The 18,775-nt window shown below is 40.2% G+C and overlaps 1 protein-coding gene across 2 annotated transcripts in view; it reads right to left on the bottom strand.

Annotated features, from left to right (window-relative positions):
• Window positions 1-9,209, bottom strand: part of GALNT11 (polypeptide N-acetylgalactosaminyltransferase 11) — a 46,789-nt gene extending 37,580 nt beyond the window's left edge. Inside the window, exon 1 of one of the 2 annotated variants that reach the window (XM_079301782.1) lies at window positions 9,139-9,209. The gene's annotated coding sequence lies outside the window, so the exon portion shown is untranslated. Of the gene's footprint in view, window positions 1-2,226; window positions 2,361-9,138 lie in introns of those variants that run through there. The other variant, XM_079301783.1, reaches the window with a different exon arrangement.
• Window positions 9,210-18,775: the final 9,566 nt, after the last annotated feature.

Below are 18,775 nucleotides of genomic sequence, written 5' to 3'. Positions count from 1 at the left end.
CTGAGCCAGAGCACAGCCCTGCAGCAAGGAGGGCTGAGGGAAGGACACACAGGAGCACAGGCAGCTGACCCAGGAGTGCAATTCCACAGCTCCCTGAGACCACAGGCAGGGGACAGCAGCCAGGGAGGGATTTGCCAGTACCAGACAGACATCAGGAAACTGGAGTGAGTTCACTGAAAGGCCACCAAGACAGTCACAGGCTGTTACACTTGAACTGTGAGAACTCAGGATGCTGGGCTCCTTCAGCCTGCAGAAGAGACAGCTTTGGGATAAGAACTAAAATAGAAGCCTGTTGCTACAGAGATGTTACCAAGAAAACAGACCCAGGCTATTTAATGAGGTGCAAGGTAGGAGAAAGAAAGAACTAAAAAAGATTAATGTTAAATCACCTTAATGTTAATGTTCAGTCACACCAACACTCATTCACAGAAATATCCTGTGGACCACAGATTGTCCTCTTGCATAAGACCACTGTTCCCATCCATTCTAATGAGATGACACATTAAGAGCTATTTTTAATTAGCCTCTGTAAGTCCCTACTAAATTCAACTTTCAAAGTTTTGAGAGCCAACAGTTTAGTCATTTCAGCACAAATATACAAATCTATGTCATTCTACCTAAAATAAATCTTCCTGGAATGAATACAAAATCTTGAGCAATACTTTACAGACAACCTTAAAATACCAATAATATTCATTATATTTCAAATATAAAGAAAGACATATAAATTAGTTGCATGAATTGTTGAAGACCTATGAAATTATACTCTGAGTATATGAAGTCTAAAAGTTTTAAGTGTTTCAGGACAAATTTAAAAATTCATCTTGTTAAGTCTTTACGTTCTCAGCCCTCACTACTTTTCCAGTGTCAAATGACTCACTCATATACTAATTTGTATTTCAGTTTTTGGGCTTTAACCAGAGATGTCTAAATATTGCATAGTATCATCTTCAAATCTGTGAACTATAGATTGAAACACCTTCTCAAGGAACATAAATTTGCTTATCAAGCTTTTTGGAATTTCTCAGCTCCAGTAAAAAAGCTTTACTTAGCAGGATGCCATTCCAGCAGAGTGTATGTAAACACTTTGGCTTTTTTATTATGAAAATATTAAATTCCTCCTTTATCTACTCGAATTTAAAAAAAAGAAAAAAAAGAAAAAAAAAGAAAAAAAGAAATGTTCAAGTATCTTCTGCAGTAACATCTTCCACTTCTTTGTCAACAATAAAACATATTGGGTTTTTCCCTAATTGATAAAAGATTCCTTTCTCCACACATATTACTCCACTCTATGAAGTGAGTGTATTTCACAAGGGCTCTCATAATTTTAATGGAAAAAACAGTTACAAGTTTTGGAAAGAAAAACTTTTAGAAGTCAGGATCTCATGTTAACAAACAGCTGAAAAGAACACCAGGTTTAGTTACAACCAGTGGTACAACACTGCATCTAGAAAAGTAACATAATAGTCCAGCCTGATTAGAGAAAAAAGGACTATTGGATTAGAAATACAAGCTTACCACAATCCTAGTTCTCACTTCTGGAAAAATAAATGCTATACAGTACATAGTTTCATACTGCTGCAGTGTCCTCATTCACCTCCAAAAAAAAGCTTATTTCCCAAAGCACAGTTATAAGAAAGCCATTCTTACCTATCTATCCCCTGACAAACGCTCCGTAGGCTGCTGGGCTGGATGTTCCTTTAAGCCATCTGGCACACAAATGCATGTCATGCCATTCCCGGAGTCCTAAAAATACCTTCAGCCTTTTTTGCTGCTGACAAATACTTTCTTCTAATTCAAACAGCAAGATTGTCTTTTCATCAATAAAACCAGCTCTGAAAAAACCCAGATTGTCTCCAAAGTAAGCTGCAATGCATTTTGTAATACAGCCTCTTCCTTCTTCACTGAGCTTAGAAAACAGCAAGGTTAAACACCCCACAAGTTGTTCTTCATTGCATCTCTCACATTAAAGATCCATGCATCTAAATATTAGTTTAACAACCCTTGAGCACTATATACAAATGCAGAATGTAAGAGAGCTTACAAGGTCATCTACACATAAATAAGCTGCTTAATACCTTTCCTCAACGTTTAAAAATCTGCTTGGCTGTTCCTCAAGTTCTATGCCTGCAAAGCTCACTGAAATAACAACAAAAATGCAGATTCATGCAAAATAATTAGATTAGTGACACTTCTACAGGAACAGCTGAACTGTAGAACCCTCACCTTTTTCCAGAAGAGTCGGCACTAAAGCAGAGCAAGGTTACACAGGGAGAGCACATTGCAGCAGCAGCAGCGGTGTCTTCATTCCCAGTGAACAATGAAGCGCTGAGCCAGAAACTTAACACTTTGTTGCTTGCCAGTCCTGACTGGGAATGGGGAAACAAGCACAGGTTTCTCTAGGAAAACAGGTCCGTTTGGATGGTTTTGAGGACACCAGTGCTGCATATACTCATTTGCCTGTATTCACTGCCACAAAATCATCAATATAATTTTCCGTTTGTAATTATTTTTCACATCTCTATTATAATGTTTTTTTTCAGCTGATGCATGATCCATATATCAATCCATGGATTTGGCAATGCACACATGGTCATCTTCCTGCCACTCACATCAGCAACATTCTTCATCATGACTAGACCACAGTAATGCTGGAGAAAATTATCATTAAATTGTACAAAAATTCCCTTACTCCTCATTTTCCAAATCTCTAAGAACTTCGAAAGATTTTCACATTTTGGCCAAAAATTTTCTATGTATGTTTTCTGTTCATTTCAGAAATTTTCATCAAAATTCTTTTGGGCTTTTTTCCAGTCTTTTACATGGAAAGTGAAAACTCATTTTCAAATTTTTTAAAAAATGACAAAATTTAAAAAAAAAAAAAAAAAACCCAGGTTTTGTTTGTGCAACTATCCTGACCAAAAAAAAAGAAAAAAAGAACAAAAAAAAAAAGGCTGGCAGCAAATCTGTCAACAAAACAGACCTCACTGAAGGACTTTTGATTGGGATAATGGTAAAAAGTGGGGTTGATCAGTCTGTTTTAAATCTGTGACTACTAACCATGGAAACTGCACTTGGCACAGGTTCTGCAGTAGCTCCCAGAAGACATCTACCATCCACTTGTGCAGAACTCAGTACTGATATCAACAGCTGGATACAAAACATACACAAAAGACATGTGCAAACACACTAGAAAATGTATTTGTATAAAATGCAAAATCACTGCAATTATGTTACTATTTGTGCTAGAGTTGGAAACTGCTTTAATGAGAATGGCTACATTGCACCTTATCCTGCAGCATCAGATTCCGGAATTCCTCGACCTCGGTGCCTACTCCCCACAAATCATCCAAGTCTTCATTTCTCTTTCTGCAGGTTTTCCTTTTCAGTAGGCAGAAATTTACATAAAAATACTTTGTTCAGGATCAAACAGCTTTATGGAGCCTGAGTTACTGATATAAGTAAGCATAAGGATTTGTTTTTAAAAACCCCAAACAACAGAAACCAAACACAAACAAAAATATAAACAATAAACAAAATATAACCACAGAATTAGACGAGAGGTTAAAACAAGTTACAGTTTAAATCCTTAGATCACCTCTAATAGGAAAATATTTAACTCATGCTAAACTGCCCTGTTACATTTCTCCATGCTGTTAAGGATGGCAGTCCTAGTGATTTCCTCCATGTACCATGTCCTGTGTTTGTTCATGTGAATGGCCATTGTTAAAAAAAAAAAAAAAAAAAAAAAAAAAAAAAAAAAAAAAAAAAAGTAGAAGTGAAAAAATACTAAAAGAATGATTTTAACCTAATATCCATCTGCATTTTCCATCTCCAGAAACAAACATCATTTGGAGTTTTTCACTCCAAGCTTTAGCACAGTCCACAATATCCGTGCCATTTGGAACTTTCATTTTTCCCCAGTAAGAAATTCTGAGACAAACCAAGACCTTGCAATATTCTTGCTTTGGATTCATGTTCTCATCAGAAGTTTAAAGTATTTTCTGCGCACAGATTTCTCTCTATGTCTTTTATCTTCTCACAAATGTCTCTAGACACTAATAAAAGAGAGGAATCCTAAAGATATAAACCTTCTTTGTGTTCTCTCTTTAACTCACTGACTGCACCAGGAGATGTACCAGATCAAGCCAAGGGACACTCTGGTCGAGGTATTTGCTCTCCTGCAGATTTTGATGAGATTCTCGGCAACTCAATGTCTCAGCTCTCTCCTCATGCATTAAGGCAAATATCTTAATTGTTGGATGAAAACAAGTCACTAGCAAAAACAGATTGTACATTGCCTGCAAGGAGAGCAAACTTCTACAAGTTATGCCAAAAATTAATTTTCTTAGTTTTTCATTTCTTCTCTGTGATCTCACAGACTCAATCTTTCCTTCTCACAAGAAATCCCTTTGAGGAAAGAGTTTGAACCACTCCTTTTCCATCCCCTCTTGGTCACTTTTCTTCTACTTATCTATTGCCAATGTTTCTAAAAGAAAAACATACTTAGGATTTTGATGTTGAAATAATGGATGTTGCAACAAAAATGAATAGCAGATCAAAAATACATTTTCCCACTTCATTAGGAGCCATGCCTCTCAACACTCTGCTTGCACAGAAGGTTAATGTGCAATCCAGAACTTGGCCATCTCCTGGTTCATAGGTGATACCTGCTGACACTAGAGATAAGAGATTCATGGTAACTGACAAAATCAAGGTATTCCAGGAAATGGAAAACTAAAGGAAATACTTCTAGAAAATATATTCAATAGCAAATATGGGAAGTATCAATAAGAGACAATGGTATCCTTTGTTCTTGATGTTACGCTTCAGGAACTGGTAAAATAGTCAAAATACCTTTGAATCAAAACAAGATACTTTTCCAGGAAGCACAAACTATCTGTGTTTTAACTAAGGCCACCTCCAAGGTTTAAAGCTTCCAATTTAATTCTTGTCTGCACAAGAAAATCTGTGTCATTTAGCCAAGCAACATTTGGATGGTTTTACACAAACTAAAAAGACCTCCAGGAACATGCCTCTAACATTCATTAAGTATTTGCTTAAATCAGCCTGGCACATAGCAACCCTTCACTGAGGTACCTTCCTTTCAGCATGCCTCTGCAAGTTTATTAGCTTAGCTGTCAATTTAAAATCTGACTTCTTCAATGGTGCAGTGTCTGCATAGTTGAAGCCTTGGGAATGACAAAAAGTTATTGCAGGTAGACAGCTACCCCCAAACAGCCACTCATGCACATCCTTCCCTTTGAGCAGCAAGAGGAGTCACTTCAGTCCTGCTCCATGGCAAGAGAGGCTGGGGCACAAATGTAAACTCTCTCTGTGGCAGAGCTGGTAAGGTAGAATTTGTCAGACACAGGCAGCTTCAGTCTCAGAAATGCAGAATTTGCAATGCCACTACTGCCATGAGACAGAAAACCACAAGAGCTCACCTGCTCCCAACTGAACTTGGAGCCACAAAGACATCAAAGACCTGTGAGCACTATGGGGTAGCAGCTCTGGACTCCTCCCTGGCCTGCACAACAACTTCTTGTTCACCCTCTAAAACACAGAGCAGGCAGCACCAAATCCTGCATCAGGGGTCTCTAATCCCTGTCAGCAGTGGAAAAGCTGATTCACCCCTGAGTGCTGTGTTCCAGTTTCAAACATGCAAAGGATTAGGCTGCCAAGCCAGACTGCAAAAGAAAGGGCTGGGATACAAACATACAACACATGGTTACAGACACTTTATTCCATATTCTATATTTCAGTAACATCATCATTTAATCTACAGATTTTGCATTTTTTCACATCTCAGGGAATAAGCTCAGAAGTTCCTACAACAAAATATCAGAAATTTAGTATGCTTGAAGTTAATTTTTGAATGAAACTGTACAATCAGCTTCCTAATTTTCCACCTTTTTGCTGCAGTGTGTTTCTAGTTTTTACAGAGTTTTCAAACAGAATGTTTACACTAATTCTTACACAATGCTGACTCACATGAGAAACACGCTAGAACCTGGCTGAGGATGTGGTACACACGATTGACTCTTACACAAAGAGAGCTGAACAAATGCTTTTACTCCTGCTGCAAAACCCTGCTTGAACAGCCAAGACCTTACCACTGACACTATTTTATACATTAACACAGCAGCTGCAACAGCAGATGCTTTCATCCCCATAAACCCTCATGTTTTGAAAAGAAACCTTAGATAAGAAGACAAGTTTATCTGCCTCCCACACTCTAACAGGGATTCAAACAGGCTTCACCTCTGTAATACTTTTTGAGAAGGAAAACACAAATTCATTTCTGCACTTCAAATGCAAGAATACTCTGCAACAGCAAGCAGCATCTCTCCAAAATGAATGGTACCAAAGGAAATTGTTTGATTTTGGGGATATCTGTAGCTGCAGTATCAGCTATCAGACAGATAGAACTCTTTAGGATGTTGACAAACAATCACAAAAGGAGTTACTGTAATCTTGGAAGTGTTAACTTTTCCCTTCAGTGTAAATCTCCCTTCTCTGCCTCAAGTTATCCCTGCACAGGTGCCACATTGCCAAACTCAGCCTGCTGGCTGCTCAGACTGCAACCATTCTACAGGACCTTCAAGGAATGCAACCAAAGAAACATCCTGCCTCTGTTCTTTTCATCCTCATGGTACCCTGTTCTTTCCCACTGGAAGATCTGAAATCCCCACTTTTACTATCTGCTCAGACACTTCTGACCTCATCCACGTGGCTCCACACCACATGCACACCTTATACCCACCATTAACAACCTGGAGTTCCCATTAATTATTATGAGGAAGCCTACTTTCTGTAGATAAATTTTCAAAATGCCAGTAATTTATCTTTATTCCCCTTGCCCTGCCGTTTCCAGGCTTTTTGCCACCTAAAGTGCTTCAATCACACCTACTGTTATTTTTACATCACTGTGAAAATGATCAGATTCACTCATTCTCATAAACTGCACAGAAGCTTTTCAGGAACTCTATCCAGTGTTACTCCTGTGCATAATGCAGTATTGACTTGCATCCTCTGAAAATGTGATTAGATAACAGAAGCCAAGCCACAGGCCCTGAAATCTGCAGTCAGCCTCTGTTCCAGCAGAACAAATGCCACTGCTGCTGGCATCCATATGAGGCTGGGAGACGAAGGCTCATTAGAGCTGCGCTGTTACTTCTTTCCTTCCCTGCTGCAGAAGAGCTCCTAAAACTCTGCAGGAGCTTATCTCAGCCAGAGATGAGGAAAGCTTATGCAGAAGGCATGCAGTTCTTCACAGACAGTTCTACCAGGGGAGGCCAATTGCTTGTTAATCAAAAGCCTCTTATCTGGAGGCACCTGGACATTTACGCTGTTCTAAAATGAGGCCTAGGAATCCCAGCTGGACTATTTCACATGTTTAGAGGTTCTCTATTGGGGTAGCAAGGCAGAAACATTGAGAGAAAGAGGTTGGTAGCATCCTTTCCTGGGCACAGCCTGCACTGGGATCAGCCTAAACTACTCAGAGATACCCAGGAATAGTTTCCTATTAACAGGACATCCATAGGAAAGAAAAAAAAAAAGCAGATCCTAGCTCATAAAGCATGCAAGAATACTTAATATAACTTACAGACTACCAGACTACTCTTTCTAAGGAAAGAAGGGATTTGATCTTATGTTGAAATACATTTTTCAGGGAAAAACAAGGCATGTTAGCAGAGTGCTAACAACCCTGCCCACCTGCACAATTACTGTGCTGGCACTGAGAGATTTCACCCTTCCTTTGAACAGAAAGCAGTGTTCCAAATACTCTGGACCAAATGGAGAAAACACTGATTGCTTACAGAACAGCAACAAAGCCAAATCATTAGAATTTTTTTTCCTTTGGAAGAGTAGGGGGTGCACTTTAATTATATAATTAAATCCTGTAGGGTCTACTGCAGCTGCCCTGCAATGATATTAAAAACAACTCAGGATACAGTTTGGCAGAGATGCTGTAATAGAGAGCATCAGTGTTTGAATAACTTTCAACAGCAGTTTTAAGGCTGACACCTGTGACAAAGTGAACAAATGTGAAATAGCTGTGTGGAAAGGTGGATTCTAAACACAATGTTTGCTTCCAGTACCACATTACAGCAGGGAATTCTGACCTGCTAAGCCCCCCACTGCCAGCAGCACAGGGCTTTTGGTGGCTTACTCAGATCCATCTGTTTACTTGCAAGCAAGGGATCCTTTATTCTGCCTTGCAAGTAACTTTGAGACAGTCCATTTGCTTCAGTGTGTTCTGCTGCACCTTTCCTCATAAGTTTTAACACACACACAAAAAGAAAAATACCACATGGCAAAAATGAACTGACTAGAAGAGCTGGAGACTAGCCATGAAAAAAACCACATATTTGCTAAAAGGAAGAGAGAAGCCTCAGTGTTGCATAGAAGTATATACTGAAGAACTAGGGGGGAGTGGAGGGCAGAGGGGCGGGAGGGAGAGGAGGGGAAGGGGGAAGAAATTGTTTTAAAATAAATTTCCCAGTCATAAAGAAATGAAAGCTTTAATACGTCAGGGGGTCACACAGCGCTCCAAAAAGCGGTGCCTGACCTCGCCCTACAAACGAATCAATGAACGGAGCAGCGCCAGCAGCACCAACACGTACCGATCCTCACATTTCGGCTTAGATTTGCAGAGTTTCAGTCTACCTGCAGGCGGACTCCTGCCGCTCCTTCACATGCATCTAAAGACTATAAGAAACACTAATTACATTATCTCCCATCCTGTGCAGCAGAACCCGCCGCGGCTCCTCGGTCTGCCCCTGGGGCAGGTTAGAGCAGGAGCCCTCAGGCGGGGGCCGGCTCAGGCGGGGACCCGGCCGGGGCTGTCACCTCACCCGAGACCCGCACCGCAGCAGCCGCCGGGGCTCAGGGACCGCTGCCTCGGGGCAGGCGGGAAAACAGAATCACACAAGCAGTTAGGCTGGAAAAGACCTGTGAGATCATCGAGTCCAATCTACGACCGAGCACCACCGTGTACAGAGAGCCCGATACCGCCGCTGACCCCGACCCGCACCCCCGGGCTGCCCCTCACCCCGGTGCCGGTTCCCCCGCCGGGGCCGCCTCCCCTCACGCCACCACCACGGCCCGTGTCCCGCACAGCCCCGCACTCACCGCGGCGGTGGCATCGCCCCTTCGCCCGCCCCGCGCCCGCTGTGGCGGCGCTGGCGCCATGTGACCGCAGCCTCCTCCTCCTTCTCCTCCCCGTTCTCCTCCTCTTCCTCCTCCTCCTCCGCCGCCATGACAGGCGGGGCTGGGGAGAGGGAGAACATGGCGAGCAATGAGGGGTAGAGTCGAGGGGCTGTGGGGCTGTGTCCTGCCTGTGTCGGCCCTTTTGCCGAGCTGTGAGGGGAATCGGGAGTGCGGGGCTGTGGATGTGCGGCTTTCACTCCCCTCCTCCCCTGAGATTTGTTGTGTGTGTCTGTGCTCACTCCACCGGCTTTACACGGTGTCTGGTGGCTCTCTGTGACAATTAAAGCCTTTTCCAGCCCCTCGTTTCGGACTTTTCGGCCTTAAACGGTCCCATGGAAGTGCAGTCACAGAATTATGTGGGTCGGAAGGGATCTCTGGATATCCCATCCAGTCCGTGCCTGCCAAGGCAGGTTCACATGGAGCAGGTGACAGGGATGTGTAAAAGGTGGATTTGGATCCAGCGAGAGAGAGACTCTCATGACCTCCGTGGGCAGCTGTTCAGTGCTCTGCCACCTTCAACGTAAAGGTCTTACTCATCCTGAAGTGAAACTTCTTGTGTTTTAGTTGATGGCCATTTGTCCACCATTGCTGCTTGTCCTGTTGCTGGGCACCACCAAAATGAATCCAGTGCTGTCCTCTTGGCACCCACCTCTGAGATACTTACATGTATTAATGAGATTCCTTCTCAATCTTTAGACTGAACAGGACCAGCTCTTGCAATCTCATAAAAGAGATGCTCCAATCCCTGTACTTGTCTGGGGCTTTGAAGGGGAAAAAAAGCCATGTAGGTCAAGCTGAGGGAGGATGTGTGGGCTGACCAGCCCTGGATCCCTCACCCTATAATTTGAGTTGCTGTATGGAATGTGAGGGGGTGTTTTTTTCAGCTGGAAGAGGGAGATAACAGAGGAAAATCTACCACAACTACACTGAAATAACCTGTGATTGGCGGTTAATGTGCTTCCATAGTGACAAGATTTACATCCTCACAGGTGGGGACTCATGCTTAAACCTCAGATCTTTGATATCCGGAGTAAAGGGTCAAACCACCGGCTTGTTAAACCCACCTGACCACAGATCCATGTTTGTGCAGGACTGACCTGGCAGGTCTTGGCAGGCAAAGGGGTGAAACTGGAAGGCATGTTAGTTTTGTAAACCCTGGCGAGGTTTAAGAACAAACACACTGTCAGATTTGCACGGCATAGTCAGGACTGGGATCTTATTTTATAAATACCCAGATTACAGAACTTGAGCTCCTGAGTGACACTTTGAAGATGGCAGATTTTATTTTATTGAAGTGGAAATTAAACTGGGTTGACAGATCCAGGCCCATTCTTTGGTATTGCCCCCAATATCCAGAGATTATGGCAAGGTGCTTTATAATAACAAAAATAGAGCAGAAGCCAGAACCTGTCAAAGAGCTGTAGCTGCAGCATTAAAGTGCAGAGGGCAAAAAGGCAATCCATAATCAGAAGCTGCAGTGAGAGAAAAGGGTCTTACAGCCTGTGGAGGGGTTAGTAGGTAGATTCCAAGGAGATAGCAGGGATCAGGATGAAAGCAAGGTACAGTTAAATGAGATAGCCACACAGTCAACACCCCATCAGACAGCTTTTCAGAATTCCTGCTTCATCATAGCTAACATGCAGCTTTGATCTCTCTCTCGTAATAATTTAGCCCAAGGGCTGCAAGTGTGTGTTAAGCTCTTTTAGGGGAAAAGCAGCCTCAGCATATATGCTATCTGTTTTATGCAGAAACATTATCCTGGAAGTCCTAATTTGGCCAGTTGTTGCCCACCTTGTAATTCCAGCTATTTAATATCTCTTAATTCTTATAGATAAGAATTTCCCTGGTGCTCAGATTATAATTTTATTAACAGAATTAATAAACCTATAATATATAATGTCATTTACTGTATGGTCTTTGAGATGTATTTCACTTCTTAAAATTCTTGATAATCTGTCCAACTCAATTGCTTAATAAGATCTGTGATAACTCCTTAGTGTTAACTAATTGACCCACTTCCTATGTGCTCACAGCAAGAAGCAAGAACTCATATAAAAGTCCTAGCAAGAAGCTGTATCCCAAAGTAATCCTGTGTCAATGTGGATTGGGGTCAAAATTTGGGTTCCATATGTACTCAAGAACTGACATTTTGTTTCTGTTGTTGACATGTCTTGGACACAGAAATTACACAAGAGAACGGTCAGGTATAAAATATATTCTTTAAATCCTGTCTTTTTTCTTAGATTGACCCATCTACTTTGTGAAAAAGGAGGCAAATGTCCCCAAAACCAAACAGAATTAATGCATATTATTTTTCCAAATTCAAATTGTTCAGAATAAATTTCTCCAGCTGATGTGGAGTGCTTGTTGACCAGTTGAGATAGAGAAGACTGGAGGAAACTCCAAATATTCTTTCAATAACTGGGAGGACTTACATTTGTTTCAGTGGTTTCCTGTTACAGTTGTTTGCCTACAGGCTGCCTATGACTGAAGTCAGTCTGCACATCCCCTAGTAGAGTTTCTAAGTGATTCTGGTTTGAGTGGCATAGAAAGGCCCTTTTAAGTGCTGGAGAGTTTATTTTGAGTGATTGAGGAAGCAGGACATTTGTCTGGTTGCTCTCAAATCTCTTCCTTCCTATTGTTACTTTTGCTGAAGACCATTTGACGTGGGGTTTTTTTGCCTGCTTGCCCAAGGGAATAGGGTCAAATGATAACTCAGAATATATATCTGGTTTATCTGTTCTGCTGTCTCTTCCCAAGTACTCTGAAATCTTGGGTCATATGTATCAAATTTGACAGTGGGTGGAGATCTGAAAGGGATTATATTCTAAATAGTTTTGTAGAAACAGATGTCTGAATAGGAGAGACTTATTCACCACCGAGGAAAAGCTCACAGAACAAGATCATCCCACATACCCTTACATTTATTAGGAGCACTCAGGATAGAATCTATGGAGCTCTTGTGGCTCATCTATTGAAGGCATCAGTTCTGTCCTTTGGAGCGGGTGAAAAGGCAAAAAGGATGTTCAGTACATTAAGACCAGAATATAGAACAAGAAGGGAAGATTTGTAAAATCAAAAATGCTTGTGCATCTCTAATGTTGTGTTGAATTCTCCCTAAAGCACCAAAAAAGGTACAGAGAAAAGCAATGAACTGATTGGAAATGTGGAATTGCTTCCTAAAAACAAAAACAAAAAATCAAAAAAAAAAACAAAAAAAAAAAAAAAAGAAAGTGTTTGAATACACTTGAATGGTTTAATTTGGAAAAAGACTGTGAAGGAATGTGAATATGATAGTGGTCAAAAATCTATTGTAATAGAGAAAGGGAGTTCTGTGTTTCTTACAGCATAAGATTTAGATGTCCTGAGTGAAATTTCTAGGCAATAGATTTCAAATTAAAAAAAAAAGAAAGTATGTTTTCTCTAGAGTTACAGTTGTAAATTACTACAAGTCTACTGGAGAGGCCACAAGGATAAATATATTCTCATGAGTGGATTAGAAATGGAAATGAGAAAAATGTCCACTGAAGCCTCCTAAGCATAATGTTAATGCAGCTGCCAGCTGAGGAAATCTCCAAGTAGAGAGATAGATTCAACCAGCAGATTAAGGCACCTAAATTTGGTTTTCAGTGTGTAGGTGTCTCCATGTGAACCAGATGTCTAAGCTCTCCTTATACTCAGCAAAGAATTAATGTGGGATTTAGTTACATAAATACAGGCATTAAGTGCCAGTTTATGCACTGAGGAGTTTTCTACCTGGTCTCCTGTTCCAAGAAGCAGCAGGTATCCTAAAAAGCTTGTTATGTCTGAAATCTGTGGAAGTTGTTGATATCTCAGTCCACCACGGCTGTCATGGTTGGCAAGCTGAACCCTGCTCCTGGTTGCACAGCAAGCTGTTCAGACCACATCGAGGCAGATAGATCAGTGCTCTGAGCAGCTGAATAGCTCTTTGCTTCATCAGCTGTATTGAGTAGTACTTTATCGACTGTAGGAGGAATTTGCATGCAGATGAAGACATTGGTGTGGGGACACTTCAGTCTGGGTATCAGAAGGCTTTGTTGTAGGTTTTGCCAGGCTGTACAGAGGGAATATTGCTTAGCTTTTAATGCTGTTTCCTGAAGTTTCCTTAGCTAGTCAGGCCACTGACTTGATTCAGCAAGTATTGATTTAGGGAAAGAATCCAAGAGATTATATATGAAAAGCCATCCTAAAATACTCAGATCTGCTGGTAATGAGGCTGGTGTGAAGGATTAGTGACAGTGTGTTATATCATGGAGGATGGATATGGAGTGACACTTGGAACACAGTTACATTTCTCCCTGAGCCTGGAAGATACCCAATGGCCAAGAACTCTGGGGCAACCACAGATACTGCTGCTGACACTCAGAATGGCCAGTTCTTAAGCCATTAAATCCTGTAGCTGAAAGGGTTTGTTTTTTTTTTTTGTTTTTTTTTTACAAAGGGAAATCAAAACAAATTTGGTTGACAAGAAGTTTTGCACCCTATCATCTATGAATCAGACCAGTTAGGTCTTGTTAGAGTAGCACAACTTGCCTAAGAAGAATTTAGGCTGAGATTCAGGGCAAAAAAATCAAAAAGAAGGATAACTAGAAAAGCCAGATGAAATTAGATGAGTTTTGGAATGCTGAATCATTGTTTTCCTCACTCTCTCATGCTTCAAATTCTTTAAATTTTCTTGTTGTAAATACAAAACTTTTAGCACTAATGCTGTCCTCTAGGGCTGATGAAATTTCTAATAAAACAAGTTAGCAAGCTCAAGAGTTTCTTTTTTGGATGTCCTACAACCAGCTATGTAGCTTTTTTGAACTTCATTGGGCTGTGCTCCTGCACATTTACTATTTATTGACAGAATGCTGACTTCCTTCTAGCATTGCTGATGTTAGGACAGCATGGCACCTCAAATATCCTGAGAGCAAACCTAATATGTTACAATAAACAGGTTCTCTCCCTTTTTCCATACACAAGACATGGATAAGATCAACAAACCAGCTAAATATATTAACCCATGCTAATGAAGCAGGAAACAAGTAGTAAGCTGGAATGATGAGCATGTGTGATGTTGCCCTAAAATCTGCAGGAATATGAGGAAGGAGCCAGCTGTGTGACATACAGTGCCTGGGAGAATTCACAGATCTAAGGATCTTGCTAAGAGTTGTTTTGCCTTAGCAAGGAATTGAAGCACTGAGCAATACAGAGTAGTATTGTCATTCTCTCTTCAATTCCTTTCAAATATTTGTCCTTCATTGTTCTGCCCAGGCTGTGTTATTTTTCTGCACTTCTTAACACTTCTAAGTTTTTCTGTAGAGTCTCTCCAGAACTGGAAAAGTTGTGCTTTATCTTTTAGGTGTTGCTGACTAAATTCCATCTGTTTTTCATGTTCAGAAGTTCTCACTCTTAAGATCTGTGAGTGAGATGCTACATTTTCTAAAATTTCTTTTTACTGAAATAAAACTTTCCTTGGTATCTGTGGAGGGAGGTAATTGGCTAAACATTCTGTCCAGTGTTGCTCAACTGTGCTCAAATCACTTCACAGGCTCTGGAGTCTGGGCCAGCCTGGGCTGATTTTCCACTTTGGACTGTTTTGCAAAGTTTGAGAATGAAAACAATCCCATAAACCCAAGAAATCTCAGAATTGAATTGGCTTTTTACCAGTGAACTATATTACAACTCTACCAAGGGTTTCCTTCCATCATTGTTTCAACTCCTTGATAAGAGAAGGAAAAATGTTTAGTTGCAGAGGAATTCAGTCTCATTATCTTCTTTTTACAGATGTGGAAGTTAAGCACAGAAAGATTGTTTGTTCCAGGTCATCCAACAAAGCAGTGGCAGACAAAAAAATAGAAGTGAGTCCCTCAGTGTTTTTTCTGTTGCATCACTCTGTCTTCCTGTTTTGATGAAAGCTTCTAAAATGTCATTTTCATGGGTAAGTATGTGAGAAATATTCAGACTTCCTCAACAGTCTAACAAAACCTTTAGTTATGTCACATAAACTGAGGTTAGATAGAGTTCAGACTGAGACTAGGACTCTAAGCCTGAAGTGTGGCATTTCTCTTATATAGGGGGAGGTTTTGGTAATTATTTTTTCTCATAGCTGGTACAATCTTTCATCAAAAGATATCTTAGCCTCTAGCCCCAAATCTGTTCTGCAACAGGATGCTGAGCCTTTTTGCTTTTTTGTACTACAGGGGTTTTTTTGGGTTTTTTTTTGGTATCCTCAGGAATGGACTTTCACTTTCCTAGAACTAAGAAACGTGTAAAAAGGATGTATGTGTAACAAGAAAAGGTGATTATCCAGTAATAATCATAGTTCCACTTTAGATCTATTTTTCCCATTGGTTTTATAAAATTATTCTGATTTGTACTAACTGAGGGTAATTCTTGCTTCTCTGTAGCAATTTTAGTCACATTCTATCCCCCTTCCAATTTCTCTTTCTTGTCTGTTTCAATAACACATCCTAAAAAAATTCACAACTTGAGAATTTTCACAAACACTCACACGGTGATTTACAAACTTGTACTTCAAATCATTCTTCTTTTTCAGGGGCCTGACATGTGTTTGCAGTAAATCTCATATTTGTATTGTTTTTTCAAAGAAGATGTGAAATTCAGGAATAGTTGTGTTTCCTACCTTATGCACATGTGAGAAACTGCAGAGGAAATTATATTCTTATAGCTAAGAGGACAAGAATTAGGAGACATGACTATCCCTCAAAGCATTCTCTCTGTAAATCTGGATTTACTGCTTGATGTCTTTGTTTGTTATATACAGTATGTTGATAGAATTCTTACTCCCACAACCTGTCCCTACTTTATCTGTTTAGATTAGAACCACTTGCAGCCAAACACAGTTTCTTGTTGGGTAATTAAATATCTCTACAAGCATGCCTGACCTTTCTCAGAATTCCCAGGCAAATCAAAAGCCAAAAAAGAAAAAAAAATCCCCATCAGCAATGTACTCTTTGTTGCACCACTAACTTGTGGTTTACCAGAGAAATATGTAAGAGTAGGCTGTAAAAACCAGTATTTCTAAAATGCAAGTTTAAGAAGTGTCATAAACTTGATTTCAGTAAATGATGAAAACAGAAATAAGAGTTCTAATTGGTTTATACAGTACCCAAGTGCTGTGCAGTTACATGTAAATTTACTCCTTATTTTAGCATGAATAAGATCGGTATGATTAAAATGCTCAAGGCAATTTTGAGGCCCATTAAATTAAATGAATGACTGGAGGAAACCATTATTGCATGATCTGAAAATGTCAGGCTCTGAAAGTAGTGAACTGCCTAAGGAAAATGGTGAAATTGGAAGATAAATACCACAGAAATCTATCCTGAATACACATTGTGCTGTTCTAGGGAATAGCATGTTAATAGCAAGGGAATTCTGTGTGAGCTGTGAGATGCCCCCTGGTGTATTTCTGCTGAGACATTGTACATGGTCAGAGCAGGAGAAAACACCAGGACAGAACACCTGAAGTATTGACAGAGGATAATAAAGTGTGCAGGAAGCTGTTAAGGACACAAAGCTGCAGAAGAGGAATTGGTAGCAATGTCATTTAGCATCTAACTGCCTTTTACAATAAGAAGAATTAGTTGCAAGCTACTCAGATTTAGGTGACACTTTCAGTAGTAGGGGACAGAGGATACTGTATGGTGATGGGGATCCAGCTGGAGAAGGGGTCAGCAGCATTTTATGGATGCTATAGATGGAAGGGAGGTTGGAGAAGCTTTGGAGAGCCCCAGAGAAAGGAATTCCATTCTCCACCTGTTGTCTCTTTGATAGTATTGTGAGGGTTATGGGATCCCCAAACTTGCCTGAGCAGCTATGTGTTTGAATTCCTCTCACCACAAATCACAATTCTGTTTGGGGCTGCTAAGAAGAGGAAGAAGCAGTGGGGGAACAGGAGAAAAGGAACTATTTCAGCAGAGGGGAAAGGAAGAATAGAAGGTACTGAGCCCAAGAGGCTTTAGAGAGCAAGGATTTCTGTTCCTCCTACTGGGGTCAGAAATCACTGCTCCCAAAAACCAGTGCTCTGACAGAATGCCTGCCTTCAGGGACAGTAGTGGCTGGACAGGTAGAAATCAAGTATGGCCTGTGTGCCTTGATGTTTGTGTGTAATCAGAACCCTGAGCAGAGTCCCTGCAGTGACTACTGGGACATGTTCTTGCAGCAGCCCTGGATTTCAGGTAGAATTTAAGTAAAGTATCATTTGTTAGAGAAATGCTAGTAAGTAGCAGTAGTATCTTGAATAGGATAAGAAAAAAAAGAAGTAGAAATACTTCAAGGTCTGAGATTAGGCTGGTTGGCACGAGGAGGATTTAGTAAAGTTAGTATTTTCTTGAAATAACCTTGTCAGGGAAGAGAGAAGAAAACTGTGATTGGAGTAAGGTAAATTAGAATTCTGTTGCCTCTAAATTGATATGGATGTCTCTTTTCCAAAATTAAGTGGCAGCTCTAGATGCTAGGAAGTTGTTCTGTGGTGTTGATTATCCAGAACTTTTCAAGAAATAAAGTCACATAAACCATTAGGATCTAAATATGTGTAGACAAGAGCAGAATCAAAAGTAGGTGATTCTAAGAGTATGGGGGGGAGTTTCTGCACTATAAATTATCTGTTTATAATTGGATATTTAATATTTGGATTATACATAATATAATAACTGGATAATAACAGAATAACTGGATATTTAACATCCTACTCTTTTGGAGGATGACAAATCAAAATGTGTTTGTTGCTTCATTCAAGAAGAAAAAGAGTATTATAAACTATTTTCATAAGCAAATTAATTCAAATCTCAATCCTTTTTGTATGTCCCCCTGTGACAGAAAACAAAAATAAGAGTATATCACTTTGTGTAATTAAGAGAAAATGCCAGCGGTTGAGCCAGATATGTGATTTTAATGTCTACATATTGTGGAGATTTTTTTACTATTGAAAGCTTTGGTTCTCTTGTGGGTTTAATAAGTGAGGACAGGGAAGTGAGGAAATGAGGGCAAAATCCCTTTGAACAGATTGATACTGGCTGTAACAAAATTTTATTTCAGCACTTCATTGCATAAAAATCTGTTGTAAACCAAACAGTCCTGGTGATGTTCTTACAGCCTTTGTTGCCAAAGAAAGAAGATAAAAATTTCAGTTTTCATTGTAATGAAAGCCTCTAGTTCTTGTTATCATAGAAATAAAACCTTAAAGATTTGACAAATACATGAAATTATGTCTCATCCTACAGAGTCAAATTAAAAATAAAAAATAAGTGAAGAGACAAAGGGAAATAGCTTCTAGTATTTTTTAACAAAGCCATTCTTCTGATTTTACAAAGACCAATTCCAGGTTTTGTTAGTGCTCAGGCTGGTAATACTGAGCACAAGTCCCAAATATGTTGTCTGGCAGTGCACCAGTTTGAGTTAAACCAAAAAATATTATCCATTCTCCTAAATGCAAGCTTCTGCTGCAGCAGATTTTGAAACCAAGTTGTCTGGGAGTTACAAAGCAATACCAGATGGTGACTGTAGGTTGGCTGGAATTTGTGGTCTCTCT

Source organism: Erithacus rubecula (assembly GCF_903797595.1).
Source record: "Erithacus rubecula genome assembly, chromosome: 3".
NCBI lineage: Eukaryota > Metazoa > Chordata > Aves > Passeriformes > Muscicapidae > Erithacus > Erithacus rubecula.
This window is presented reverse-complemented; position numbering and strand designations above follow the sequence as displayed.